Here is a 14,980-nt window from a genome sequence, read left to right as displayed (position 1 = left end):
TCAATCTCTGTGCAAACAAGTTACTGGCAAGTCCTGGCAGCAGTGGAAGTCACTGGGCAAAGTCACCACCCTCACATGCCTGGGCCACTCCCTGCTGCAGGCTGCTGCACGGCTCCTCTGGACATCCTCTGGACATCTGCACCCGCAGCTTGGGCTTGCAGTCCCTCGCCCCACCTGGGAGCAAAGGCAAGCTGGCACAGCGAGGCCAGCAGCAGCTCCTGGTGGCTGAAACCCAGGCAGTTGTCCCTCCTCCTGCTCCAGCTAGGAGCATGTCTGTCCTGGCAGAGGGACAGAGCAGCCATCTGGGAGTGGTGATGCCCCCGATGCCTTGGCAGAGCCACAGCTTTCATCTCTTGGAACCCAGAGCTCGGATGAAGTCGTTCCTCTGTCCCTGCTTGGGGCAGCCAGGCTGGCTCCAACCAGCAGCCCACTTTGACTCAGCCAGGGCTGGGAGCAGACCTCTGCAAAGGAGTAACACCAGGACAAGGATTCCATAATGTAGCAAACCTTTCAAAAACCAGGCGCAGCATGAAAGGAGGTGTCCTTTCATGCTGCACCTGGGTTTAAAAAGGTCTACTATATTACAGAATCATAGAATTCTTCAGGTTCAAAAACACCTACAAGATCATCAAGTTGAACTGCTGAAACAGGTGTAAGTGGTGCCTGGCTGCAGGGGCTGAGCTCACAGTCTGACTTTGTGGGCTGTTCCATGCCTTCCTTCATTTTTGGGCTCCTCACTACAGGAAAGACATAGAGGGTGCTAGGGTGTGACCAGAGAAGGGCAACAAAGCTGGGGAAGGGTTTGGAACACAAGTCCACAAGTCCTACGAGAAGCCACTGGGGGGTTTTATCCCGGATAAAAGGAGGCCCAGGGAAGGCCTTATCCCACACTACAGCTCCCTGAAAGGAGGCTGTGGCCTGGTGGAATTTAGTCTTTGATCCCAGGCAATGAGTGACAGGACAGAGGGAATGACCTCCAGTTGTAGCAGGGATTTGGATTGGATGTTAGGAGAAAATTCTTTCTGAAGGGGTGGTCAGGCATTGGAATGGGCTTCCCAGGGAAGCAGTGGAATTATCTATCATCCCTGGAAGGGTTCAAAAGGATGTAGATGTGGCACTCAGTGACATGGTTTAGCAGTGGGCTTTGCAGTGCTGATTAATGGTTGGACTTAATGATCTTAGAGATATTTTCCAGCCTTAACAATTCCATAGCTCTATGATTCTATGCCCTTGCTGCCTTTCTCCAGAGCCCACTGCCCTTTCCTTAACTGCATGGCATGGAGTCCCAGGCAGGGCACAATGTCAGGAAAGCAGGATGGAGACGAATGCCGTGGCAGTAACACAGCCAAGCTACTGCCAGCATCACAGCAGAGACACTCCCCACTCCCATGGCTTTGGGATGCTCCTTGCATGCCCCAGCCCTGAGCACCAGCAGTGCCCCCACCTGGATATCCCGGGGCTCGCCCAGGGGTGCCAAGCCTCAGCTCCTGGAGGCAAAGGAATAACGGCTGCAGGAGATGGAAGGGAGGCAGAGGCGCAGCCTCGAGGATTAAGAAAGTGATTCCAAAAATGAGCGGTAAGCTGTGTTTGTCGCTCCATGGGGACACATCCCACATCCCGCATCCCATATCCCGCATCCCACATCCCACATCCCGCATCCCGCATCCCACATCCCACATCCTGCATCCCACATCCCGCATCCCATATCCCGCATCCCATATCCCGCATCCCACATCCCGCATCCCGCATCCCATATCCCACATCCCGCATCCCACATCCCGTGCCGTGTCTCTCCAGCAGGAGGCTCTCCCGCCTCGCGAATCCTCGCCCTGCCCGCGCCCGGCTTTATTCATTGAGCCGAATCAGCGACCATTAGCCGTGTTAAGCAAGCGGAAAGTCCCGCTGCGGAGCTTTCCCTGCTCTCCCTGGAGCGTTCCCCCTGGCGCGCAGCCCAGCCAGCTCCCTCCGTGTCCATCGCACCGGAGGGGAAGCGCAGGAAGCCACCAAACCATCCCCGCCAGGCTTGGCCGTGAGTGGCCGCATGTTCCAGGTATGGGCTGCAGGTCACCTCATTAAAAAGATGCAATCAGCCCCTGTCAGCCGCTCGCTGAGGTTCCCCGGCTCGCCCAGGGTGTACTTGAAGGGCAGCCCAGGACAGCTGTGCCTTGCCCAGCAGATTTGCTGGAGAGGAGCAGAACTGCTACCCCGGTCATAGACAGGGGAAACGAGGCCAAACCCAGCCAGGATACCTGGTGACAGTGGTTTCAGCAGGAAAGGGACAAAAGTGGGACTGGAGACCAGCACTGCAGCCCCCACCACAGCCTGATCCCATGGGGGAAGGAAATGGCACATTTCATCTGCACTTTGACTAAAAGATATTGTTAAAGTAAATTGATTAAACTTCTGTTTGTGCATGCACTTAAACCATTTAAAAGCAGGTGATTTTTGCATGGCTTGGGCTATGGATCAAACTGCAGGAATAGGTCCAGACATTAATTGCCAGAGTCACCCTACATTGGGAATTGCACTCAGATGGGAGTGGAATTTTGAGGCAGGTGAAACCCCAAATTAGAGCATGATGCCCACTGTAGCACACTGGATCCCACATCCTATGTCAGCCCAGCCATGGGAGGCCTCTGTCTGTACACAGACACATTCACTGGACACAATTCCACCAGCTGTAATTCAGTGCCATTCATCAGCTCAGCCATCAACCCTCCTCTCCAGGCTGGTTCATGTCCCTGAGGTACAAGAGAGGCTGGGGAACAGCTTCAGGGTGTGAAATAGTTCCTCCCCCAGCCCTGGGGTGCATCCATTCACCAGCAGGGAGGTGCTTGGCACCACCAGCTCCCTGCTGCCAGCAGCGCTGCCCAGGAGCAGGGCAGGTTATTTGTCACAGACATCTTTGATGGAAAATCCTTTCCTTAGGATTTTTCGTCCTGAGAAGCTGAGAGGCCTCAGGAACAAAATGTAAACATTGATTATCTGCTGCTGTGGAATGCAACAGGTGCATCTGGGATTGGTCTCATGTGGTTGTTTGTAATAAATGGCCAAGCACAGTGAGCTGGCTTGGACAGAGAGCTGAGCCACAAACCTTTGTTATCATTCTTTCCTCTTCTATTCTTAGCCAGCCTTCTAAGGAAATCCTTTCTTCTATTCTTTTAGTATAGTTTTAATTTAATATATATCGTAAAATAATGAATCAGCCTTCTGAAACATGGAGTCAGATCCTCGTCTCTTCCCTCATCCAGAGACCCCTGTGAACACCATCACAGTTATTCACACCCAGGTCAGCAGGAAGGGAGTTTTGGTTTCAGCCTGGCTTGTGTGAGAGTCAGAGAATACCAAAGAGCAGGTGAGGAGAACTGCACAGAGGTGTGCTGGCTACAGTGCTGCTTTGATGAGGGTGGTGGCTTAAAATTATTTGTCTTAAAGGATAATAGAGCATGGGATTTTCCTATGGGAAATTGACCCCAACTGACTTTCAGCTGCTTTAAAAAGGATTATTAGTGTTAAGGAAAAAAAAAAAAAAAAAAAAAAAAAAAAAAAAAAAAAAAAAAAAAACCAAGACCCAAACCACTTCTCTCTTTGTTTTAGCAAAGTCTTCAATACAAGCAGCTGCCCCAATTGCCTAGATGCATGTTGGCAATGACCAGCTGGGGCCTTTCCTGCCTTTCTTGCTTAAGCCCGGTGTGTGGGAAGGAGATGCTCTGCAGGCTGGAAGGTCCTGCCATCTGCAGGTCCCATGGGGGCTGGTGGTATGGACCCACTGAGCCTCTGAAAGGGGAGCACTGCTTGCTTGTTTACCTTTTGCTTGCTGTGCTTTGGCTTGGCTCACCTTCTTTTTGATAGAAGAAAAGGACTCAGAGCAATGCTGGGGCCCTGCTCTTCAGGGTGTTAAGGACTTGCCCGTGCTTTGACTGGTAGGAAAAATGTGTTTCTTCCCTTGGAGAGGTCTGCCCAGCTGTCCTTGTTTCACCTGGGATAGAGTCAGTTTTATTCTAAGTACCTGGTCAATGCTGTGTTCTGGGTTTAATATGAGAATAACATTGGTAACACACTGATGTGATGGCTGCTGCTCAGTTGTGCTTACTCTAAATAAAAGACTTTGCAGTACCCCATGCTCTGCCAGTGAGGAGGTACACAGTCTGGAGGGAGTATGGTCAGGATAGTGGAGCCAAACTGGTCAAAAGGATGTTCCTTAGTGTAGAAAATCATCCCTGGATATAAGCTGTGAGGAGTTACCCAGGAATGGGCCAACCACTCCTTGGGGATTGGATGTTGGTCAGTGGGTCGTGAGCAATTGTATCATGCATCAACTGTTTTCTTATTTTTTTAATGTTTTTTCATTATTATTATTATTTTAATTTATTTCAGTAATGAACTGTTCTTATCTCAACCCACAAAGGTTTGGGGGAAGGGGTTCTTACTTCTTTTAACTTTTTGCTTTCCTGATTCTGTCTCCTCACCCACTGGGAATGACAAGGAGTGAGTAGAGTTGTGTGATGTTTAATTGGCAGGTGGGGCTAAACCCTGCCACCAGCTCTCATTAATTACAATTAATGAGAGGGAGCTCTGAAATGCTCCCTGAGTGCACCTGGGCATTGCTACAGAGGACCCTTCCCTTTCCTGGGGTTTGTTTTGCATTCCTTACTATTTAATAACAGGCCATATTTCTTCTACACAAAATAACTTGGGGTGGGGGATTCTCTGGAGTTACATTATCTGTCTTGTTTTTCTTCAAACTTGGATGGAAACAGAGATTGTTTCTGCCTTTTTGTTTGCAGTGCTTGCTGATAGCCAGAGAGCCAAAAGCTTTTCCTTCCTTTTTTTTTTTTTTTTTGTAATCTTTACTTTTAATATTTGACTGTACATGTTTCCACCCCTGTTGCTCCTTTCTCACTTCATTTGTTACTCCTTTTTAGAGAACTTAGGACCCTCTGACACTGAACAGGGGGTACAGAAGCTGCAGGTAGTGAGCTGCAGGACCTGATGGAGAGCTTGTCTTAGTGTTTGAAGCTCAGAGTCCATGCTTCCTTCCATTTTTACTGTTCAGAATGAGGTGACACTGCTGACCTCTTTAAAAACAAAAAAGAGGAAAACTTTTTGAAAGCAGCATGTTAAAATAGTTATTTTTTAATGAAGATTTCAGGTAAGCTGGCTGAAGGGAGGATATTCAGTGCTGAGCATGGTGGGTGGGTGTGTTAAAGAGGTGTTTGAGTGGGTTTGGGGGGCTTTTTAATGAAAACCATTGGAACTGTGAATTGATTGTCCTGGACTAGAGCCACAAGCTGGGCTGTGTGGGAGGTGCTGCTTGGGACTCTGTTGCTGGAGGGATACTGGTGGCCTAAGAAGAGCAGCAGCTCAGGCTGGGGCAGCATCTCAGCAGGACAGAACCGCCAGCACAGGTTATTTCAAGGTCAGTGAAGGATGAGGAGCAGGAGCCTGATCTGTGAGCTGCCTGCAGGCCTGCTGGGTACCTCTAAATTTCTAATCCTTTCTATGAGTTTTCAGCCCCCAGCCTCTTGGTCAGTCCCAGTTTGCTGTTCCAACCCCACAGGAATTATTCCTGACTCCCAATCAGAGAGGTTGCAATCAGGTCCTTGGGTAATGCTTATATTTCCTTTATTGCTCACTTCTGCAGAAGCCTTGATGCTCAGGAGTATTTTTTTTTCTCCATTACTGCTGTGTTTCCTTGTGTTTACCTGACTTTGGCTTGTCATGTGGTGAAACATCACATGAAAACAGCTGCAAACAAGATGTGCTTTGAAGAACTGCCCCTTTAGGCAGCTCCAGTGATGCAGGGTATTTAGAGAAGCCTGATACGTGTATACCTGACACGATGTAGTTCAGCTTGCAAAGCAGAAGCAAGGAGGAGGCAAGGAGGGGCAGGATGTGCATGTGGCAGGGAGATTAGGCTGTTGCAGGAGAGCTGGCAGGGGAGGGAGAAGAGGCTGCTGAGTTACGTGGCAGGAGCAGTGGCTTGGAGAGGGGAAAGTGCAGGAAGGCCTGGCAATGATGGCTCAGCCTGGAGCAGCACATCTCATGTGCTCATCTCAGCCAGTGTTTGGCTTTGTGTATGCAAGGAACTCCAGGGGGGCTCTGGGTGCGTGTGTTCATGGAACAGGCATGGAAGGAAAACTGGGAAAGGAGCTTGGGAAATGTCCATGGATGGCTGTGGCTTGACTGTGCCAGTGCTGGCAATGCCAGGACGTTGCCCAGCTGGTTCCTTGTGCTGCAGAGCTGTGGTGCCACTAGGCCCAAACCTGCTGATGCACCTGCTGAAGCTGGAAGAGAAGCACCAACTCCTCCATGCAGATCCTGAGGCCGTGTGGAAAGGTTCATCTTCCTTTTGCTGTCCTGGCACAAGAGAAAATCGCCCCCCTCCACCAGTCAGGCCTACTGCTGCTGATGCACACATCTGAGAAACCAGGTAAATATAAGCATGACCTAAACCAAGCCAACAGGAATGTCAGGTACCCTATGGACCTCCCAGTGCCTTTTCCAGTCCCTGTTTCTTTTGCAGGAAAGCAGTCTCTTGAAAGAACTTTAATTAGTGCATGAAGCAGAAGGGCAGGGTCCCTGTGAGGTGCCCTGGCCATGAGCTGGCAGCACATTTCTGGTCAAACGCAGCCTTGCTGCTTTGCTGTATTTTGCAGAGCATTTTTTCTTCTCTGCTTTTAATGCAAGTTCTCAGCTGTTCATATTCTGATCACACAGGAGGAGCTATTTTCTGCAGCAACAACCTTCTGTGCTCAGGCAACTCTGGCCTGGTATTTGATTATCACCAAAAAAAGAGATGGAGAAAAAGATGGTTCTCTAGGATGTATATGAATTAATTTGAAGTGTGGTGAGGCTTTTTGGTTGAAGATTTTTTTTTGCAATTCATCTTGGGGAGCTGCCTTGGGCAGAGGAGCCATGGCTGCCTTCAGAGCCGGCTCCTGGGATGGAGATGGAAATCACATTGGGCTTTAAGGTAGCTAGTGTTCTGTATCTGCTTTGAGCACTTCTAGTTAGTCCAATATCCAATATCTCCTATAAGAAGCACCTAGAGAGTCATTAATACTGCAGGATACTAAGCACTTTCTACCCCCATTAAAGATGGATATGAAAATGGGTGTTTGTTTTGTAGAGAAAGCTTAAGGGACGTGTAAAATGCCATTGCAGAAAACAGTCATGTAGTTATTTACTTCTGCCTGAGGTAAAGGCATGAAAGATGTGAGACCTAAAAGCAATGGAAGGAAGTAACATAATGCAATATCCTATTGATCTGTGGGATTTTCTACTGCTTAAGATGATGGCGCCACAAGTAATGTTTGTAGTTGTACTGACTAGAATTAAAATAATTATAGGATGGAAACAAACCATGGCAAAAACTTAGGGCTTAAAGCTTTCTGTTTCTCACTGGTTGGCTGATGGGGTCCAGGGGTTTCTGCCATTACTGCAATGGCCAGTTATATGTGCCATGAGTGTCTTCTGTCCCCCTCTGGAGCCACGGGTACCATTTCCCTGGCCAGGCTGAGTGCCAGGTCCTTGGAGTCGATGGAGCGCTGCTGGCTCTGGACATCCCCTGCCCCTGCCTCCCCAGTGCCAGCAGGGAGCTCGCACGTGAAATCATATCAGAACATATCTGACTAAGAGGGAGAGAAATGAAGGAAAACCCTGCTTCTGCTAGGGGCACAAACAGCCTGGCATCCCAAAGCAAGCCAGGGACCGAGGCACTGAGACTTGGATAGCACACGGTAGCAGGGAAGGTGTGGTGGGATCAGTGGCACCATGACAATAAATTTGGTGTGTTACAGGGCTGTAGTGGGAAGCATTTTTTGTAATTCCAAGCCCTAGTTAATACATGGCTGTAATCAGTAGCCCAGCAAACCCAGGTGACACAGAATCCGTGTGAGAGCTGAGGGATAGGACACAGCTCAACCTTTCCCTAAGCACCATTGCTGTGTGCACTAGAACAGCCTACTTTGAAGATTCTGCTAAAATAGCTTTTATTTCTTCCTTCTTCAGGGTAAAGAGAGGGTCAGGTTCTTCACAAGTTGGGGGGTGGGCTCCTGGCCTCAACCCCCTCACAGAGCTCCCAAGGTACCCGCATCCAGGCTGAGCACTGAGATGCCTTGCTGCTTGTTTGAACTAACATGTGACAATTCAGATCATTTCTTTTCAGGATGCAGCAAAAGTGTCCACTACACTTCAAACCAAATATATTTTCTGCTATTAGAAAGAAAAAAAATTAAAAATAAAATCCAGTGACTGGAGGAACCAGAGAATTTTTTCATGGGAAGGTTTTACTACTTTAACTTGCATTAAAGCTGATTGATGAGGACTCAGGTTGCATCATCCTTCATAAGAGAAACCTGGCTCACAGGAATAGCTTCTTCCCTAGTGATATGCTGCTTCAAAGGGCAGGTCTTGGAGGCCTCACAGGGATGTAAAACCAAGCCCCCAAAGTTACTCCATCAGCCCTCTGTGAAGTGACACATAACAGTTACTAATGACAACAAGGCAGACCACAAAAGACGGATGCCTTTCTTCCTGCATCCTCATTTTCTTCCCCCAACCCCAATATCCATCTGTACCCTTGGATCTTATCAAACAGTCATTAATCAGATCTATGGGTCTTCTCTTCACAGTAACAAATGGTCAGGAGGCCAGGTGGGAGCTGAGACTTGTGCTACAGACTTTCACACAGGCAGGGAAACTGGCTTCAGTTAAATATTCATAGGACTGGCTGTGGAAAAAAGCCTTAAAATGTGTCTTCTGGATTTTCAGCTGCACATCTAGGAGCAGGCACTCACAAGGCTCTGTGTTTTTATCCACCAGCCCAAAAATGTGTTGAAAATATTCCTATCAGAGCCAGGTAAGACAATTTGACTTTCTGTTCCTAATAGCCCCTTATGTTGCCATAGTATCTTGTTTTCCATGTTTACTTGTTTTTCTAAAGAAAGCCCAAAGGCAGGTGAGCAAAATTCTTTGCCCATTTGAGTGCCTTTCCCTCCCAAGTGATGCTTCAGCACAGCCTTGAATGAGGCTCTGGTATCAGCCCACAGGGATTTCTGCCGGCTCCGTAGCGCAGCATCTGAGTCATGCTCTAAAAATAGCCAGGAAAATGTCAGCCCAGCCAAAGTCACTGGCTGATCAACGAGGAGGTTTCACAATTCTAGGTATGTCCAGATATGCTCCCGATCTTAACTACGGAGCTAGGCTTTTTAAAAATAAATATATAATAAATTGTATGGGTAGCGAGTTAAAAGAAAAACCCCAACTGTTAGAGGTAATGCAGGAACAGATTTCTTTATCCTCCCCAGGAAAGTATATAATTAGCAAAGGGCTAGAGGGACTGTCTGGCTGGAAATGCAGTGTGTCCCTTCTAGAAGAAGAATGAGAAATTATTCTGGACAGAAATTAAAACTGGACAGTTGTATCTGGACAAATCTTTTGTCCTTGAGGGCAATGTGGTACTGTGACTCTGGTCTGTGTGGAAGTGGGAATGGTCTGGGGACAGCCATAAGCCAGGGACACGGTGGAGGATCAGCCACAGTGCCTGTGCCCAGCTGTGGGAGCTTGTCAGGCAGAGGAGTGTGGAAAGCCCCTTGCAGGAGGAGTTTCACTTGCCCAAAGGGACAGATGCTTTACCAGGACTGATGGATGCAGTTCAAATCTCCCTCCAGCACCAGCTGTGCGGTGTCTGCCACTGCCAGGGACGAGCAGCTGATCCCTGAGCTGTGGTTAGGCAGGGGAGCTGGGACACAAGTGCTGATGAAGGCAGGGGAGAACACCCCAGAGCCAGAAACATCTGTCTGCTGCAGGTGCTGAGGCTGTACCCGAAAGAGCATCTGGCAACAGCACTACCCAGAACATTGGAAAATAAATAAAATGAATCTTATATCCCTAAAAGCCAACGTGGTGCCAGAGCAGGTAGACCCACTGCAGCAGCAGCTTGTGGTGGCCTCATGGGCCAGGCACACCGAATGGTTTGTGGTCCAAAGGCAGTGGAGGCAGATCTGGAACACCTCATCTGGAGAAACAAGGGAATGAATTGACAGTGAGCAGATTGGTGCCTGACAGCTACTGCCAGATAATGCTTTGCTGGCAGAGCCACCCGTTCCCATTAATTAATTCTGGAAAAGTCTTTGCTCCTTGCTTCTGAGTTCTTACATGGGACTCAGCCAAAAGCTGCTACCCATATGGGCAAGCGGAGAAGAGAAGGCATACTCAGATGTGTCCAAGCTCTTAGAAACATCAAGGACAAGGGTAGGCATGCCAGCACCCTGCCCAGTAAATTGGTCTGCTTTGTGTGCCAGGCAGGGAGCATTGCTTTGCTGCAGCTTTGGCAGTCCCTTCACATCCCCTCGTGAGCTCCTCACCAGTGCCCAGAATGCTGGGAGTCAGCACCAAAACAACAGAACTATGGATGGAGCACACTGCCCCTGCACGTAGTCCTTAAGTCATCCATTCAGGTAAATATGCTTTTCTATGCATGTTCTCAGGTAGTGTGTGTGTTAAGCTACATGAAAAGATGTTTTGCTAGGGCTAGTAGCTAATCAAAATTGCCATTAATGACAAGGAAGGGAGGGGGAAAGCTTTTAGCCTGATATTTCTGAGGTGCTCTCCTTTAAAAGAGGAAGGAAATGTGACTCTTTGACAGACCTCATCATGCTTGATGCAGCACAGCAGGATGCTCTCTGCAGGTACATCCTCCAAATAGCTTTTCCACCTCAAAAGTAATCGCCTTCTCCCTGCACATCACAGCTCTTGTGGGCACATGAAGGTAAAATCACATAAAAAAGACAGCCAGGGTCGCCCTGTCAGAGGTCCTGATGCCTCCATGGCATGGATGTGCCTCTGCATGCAGCTGATGGGGATGCTGTGACATCCCTGGCATCATTCCCTGTGGCCATCCTTTAAAGACTGACCCATGGTATTGCCTGAGTCAGTGGGTGGGAGGGCTGGGGGGCACCCATCAGAAAAGGGGTCACGTTGGCACACGGTGGCACTGCAGGGTGTCGGGACTGATGGCTGATGTCTCTGTAGGAACTTCAGCTTCTCTGCCCCCACACAGGTTCTTGTTTTCCTCCTGAGCTCACTGCCTCACTTGTTTGAAATTTAAGGTCACTGACACATGGAGGAGCTGCCTTCTTTCCAGCTTGCTGAGCCTCACAGGTGAGCAAACACTGCCTCCAAGGCTGACACTCAGCTGCTGGGCATATGTCTTGGTTTGGAAAGACAGGTGTGTGCTAAGGCAGGCAGGAGCCTCTCTTGAAATGGAGAATGTCAACCCCCTCCCTGAAAATTATTATAGTTTTGAAATGAAGGGGCTCTCAGGCAAAGATGTGGGACTAGGAATAACAGTTCTTTATTAGGAAAAATAAAAATGCAGTAATACAAAAGAACACTGACAGAGTCAGAGTACGACCTGACACCCTGTGGGTCAGGGTGTTGGCAGCAGTCCCATGGAATGGTGGCTGCAGCCCTCCTGCAGTGACAGCTGTGGCTCTGTTGGGATCCTGTACAAGGGTGGAGTTTTCCTCTCAAGGTCCAGTGGTGCTGTAGATGGGCCTGGTCTTCCTCTGGGAATCCAGTGGGAAAGAAAGCTGCTCCTCTGGGAATCCATTGGGAAAAGGCTGCCTGTGGTGTTCCAAATCTCAGATTGTACCCAGGTAGGAATACTGGGCTCCTCCCCCTGGGCAGAGGATCTCACAATGGATGATGGAATTTTATCAGCCATGCAGTGACACTCAGGGGCCCATAACAGAAGATATTTCCCAGAGGGAGGATGGGTTGTGGAAGAGATAAAGCAAACTGCCCCACTGGGTTATAACGGGTGGTCATAGAATACACACCCCCAGCCACATCTTGCATTTGCAACCTAAGACAGCATGCAGAACAGTCAGGATGTGCAACATGCTCTCCTGGATCCCTCTTTTGCCAGGCAAAGGTTCCCATTTCTTGCAGAGGAAGGATGCACCTCTCTCATTTTGCACCTCTCTCATTTTGCAGTGAAAAAAGCTTTGTGTGCCTCAGTGAGAGAAGAGGGCACAGCTTGATTGGCCCTGGCTTTGGGTATCCCTGGTTCACAGTGCCATAGAAAGCTGTATTTTCATGCTAAGTGGAGTAGCCCCCTTTTTCCAGCTTCTACCCAGGCCTAGGTGCTACTGGAGATTGAAGAGAGGTGAGACAACAGCGATGTGCTTCACAAAGAGGATGCACAGGTAGGGGTGAGTAGATTGCTTAATGCACTCTGAAATCCAGATTCAAAGGGTCAGGGGCAAGGCTGTGGATCAAGCAGCACAGCAGAGCCCATGGAAGTGACCTGGCTGTTTGAACTAATGAAATTGTTAAAAAGAGGTTTAAACATTCAAAGGGATGAAGGGTTTCAATTTTTCTCTGGTGCTGCTTACCACTGAAATATATGTTGTCAGAAAGAAAATATTTCTGCCAAGTGATATGTAAATAAGTACTTTTTTCACAACCTCTGAGCTTTAGTACATGCATTTTTATAAGCTGGTTAAATGCAAATTAGCAATAATGTTTCCCTGATTTGTCAGTCCTTCCTCTTGCAATAAGGACAATGGAGGTGCAGCAGATAATGGGGAGTGCAGCAGTTTATCTGTGCTAGGAGAAGCCTCTTCCTTCTCAATAATCAAAGAGTAATTTTTCATGCTGAGGTGGTGTTGTAATATGCTCCCACCATCCACCAGTGTTCCCCTGCACTGTAGCCCCATCTGTCATCCCTCATAAATAAGTTTGAAAGATGCGACTTGCTAAGCAGGCAGTGCAGTTTTGTTGAATAAATATTTCAGGGCCACAGACAATAGAGTAGAGTGAGGCATGAATGAAAATCTCCCCCATGAAAATATCCTACAGATATTTTATACTATTCTGGCCATCACCAGACCACCACCTTCCATGTGAACATGTGGGTAAACACCTGGAAACAAAAACGTGGGCACCCCTAGTTACAAAGGCCATTGGTAAAAGGGAGATGGCCCATGTGGACACAAAATACCACATTTCAAATACAGATCATGGCAGTCCAGAGACACATCTGAAATACCCCAGTATAAATCTGATTTGCACCAGGTAGAAGCCAGCGGCTTCTTCCCGTGGGGTCACTGTTTTCCCTCTGGTCTGAGGTCTACTGATTGGTAATCAAAGGAAAATCCTCAAACCTTGAAATTATTCCTGCTCCCATGTTCGTGAGCTAAGATGCAGCTGCTAAAGTAACATTTTGAAAGTAGTTTTAATAGCAATAATTTTTAATTTTGTCCTTGTTCAAAACACAGGTCTACACATGAAAACCAACTTAGGTCATGGGAGGTGTGGGTTTATACTATTATATTTGTAACTGAAGGATTCCTTGGAGCAAAATCTTTTTCTGAGAGGAAAAATGTAGTCACTTAATCCAGATCAATATAATTCACTTTCAGACCTAAGCTTGAAGAAGTTGAATTTGTTCTTAAATGTGTCTGAGGAGTTTATTTTGGGATGATTACACAGGTTATCCATTACACTGGAGTTTCATTCTTTGAACAGATTACCAGATTCCACCAATTTATTTTTCCTGCCTGTTTTCTCCTCCTTCTCTAATGACTTTGATACTCTGCTTCTAAAAGCAGGCAGGAAATGCTGAGAGATTGACCTAGAGTTGGCAGCCAGCCTATGAAAACCTCACCAGCTCAGAACCATGTTTCCTTAGCGCTGTCTCTTTCTGCTTTCTGGAACTAGAACTGGCACTTTATTATCAAGATGATCAGAAGGTAAATGCCTCTCTACAAATTGTCAGGGTTGGGGTTTTATTTGGTTGGTTTTTAACAGGAAATGTGGCGGAAGCAGGTGTGTAACTCTTTTGCACATTATCCACCTGTGACTGGGCCTCCTGTTTCTTGTAGGGGTTAAATGTCATGGGTTGACTACACCACCATGTCAGTATCCTGATGATGGTCTGCAGAGAAATGCTCTCTAGAGGTCCTCCTGCATTAGAAAGACATAATTTCTTCATTTTGATCCAAGCAAGACACACTCTAAGTTTAAATGGATTTTACTTTGTTGATGGTCCTCTATTACAGAGGATTAACGAGGGTGGCTCTGATTCAGAGATCCCTTCAGTGTTGTTCTCACCCCAGGTTGTGTTTGATATCTGAAGGTGGGTCAGAAGTTTCCTCTATATTTCTGGGGACTCTGAGGAATCTCACAGATTTGAACAGAGGGTGTTAGGTACTTTTGCAGGCATAATCAGAGGTTGGGGTCTAAAGCTTAGAGCCACCTGTTGAAACCTGAAGATTTGATTCCAAGAGGTATTTTCAACTACACAATCTTTTTTTGCAGAAACAATCAAAGAATCACAGAATTGATGGGTGTACTAGTTTCAAAGCAAATCAGTGGGAGATTGCAAGTCAGAACTACAATTGAATAGGAAAATTAAAATAATGCAATAGTACATAAACACTGGCCTTAACTGACAGTGTCAGAATACGACCTGACACCCTCCCTGCTGGTCAGGGTGGTGGTAGCAATCCAATTAAATGAGGGCTACAGTCCTGTTGCAGTGATGGATGTGATTCTGTCAAAGCAGTGATCCTGTAGAAAACTCTGGTCTTTCACTGGAGTTCAGTGGTGGGTATTGAGCTCTTGTCCTCTCCAGTGGGAATCCAGTGGGTAGTGCTGCCTGTAATGTTCCAAATCTCTGATTATATCCAGGAAGGAATGTTTGGTTCCTCCCCTCGGGTGGAGCTTTTCACACTGGGATGATGTAATTCTGAGTCATGCTGGGAGGCCTTGATGGTCCCATAGCTATGATAGCAACTGGAGGGAATTGTCACGGCTGACACATGGAGAAGATAAAGAACACTGTCCCTCTATCTCAACAGTTTATGGAGATAGAATACATCATCTTGGTGACGTCTTACATTGTAACCTAAGACATTAGGGTTGGTAGGGACCTCTGTACATCATCTAATCCAGCTCCTCTGCCAAG

The sequence above is a fragment of the Agelaius phoeniceus genome, chromosome 4 (genome assembly GCF_051311805.1).
Source record: "Agelaius phoeniceus isolate bAgePho1 chromosome 4, bAgePho1.hap1, whole genome shotgun sequence".
In the NCBI taxonomy this organism is placed as follows: Eukaryota; Metazoa; Chordata; class Aves; order Passeriformes; family Icteridae; genus Agelaius; species Agelaius phoeniceus.
The sequence above is the reverse complement of the archived record's forward strand: the minus strand, read 5'-3'. Positions refer to the sequence as shown.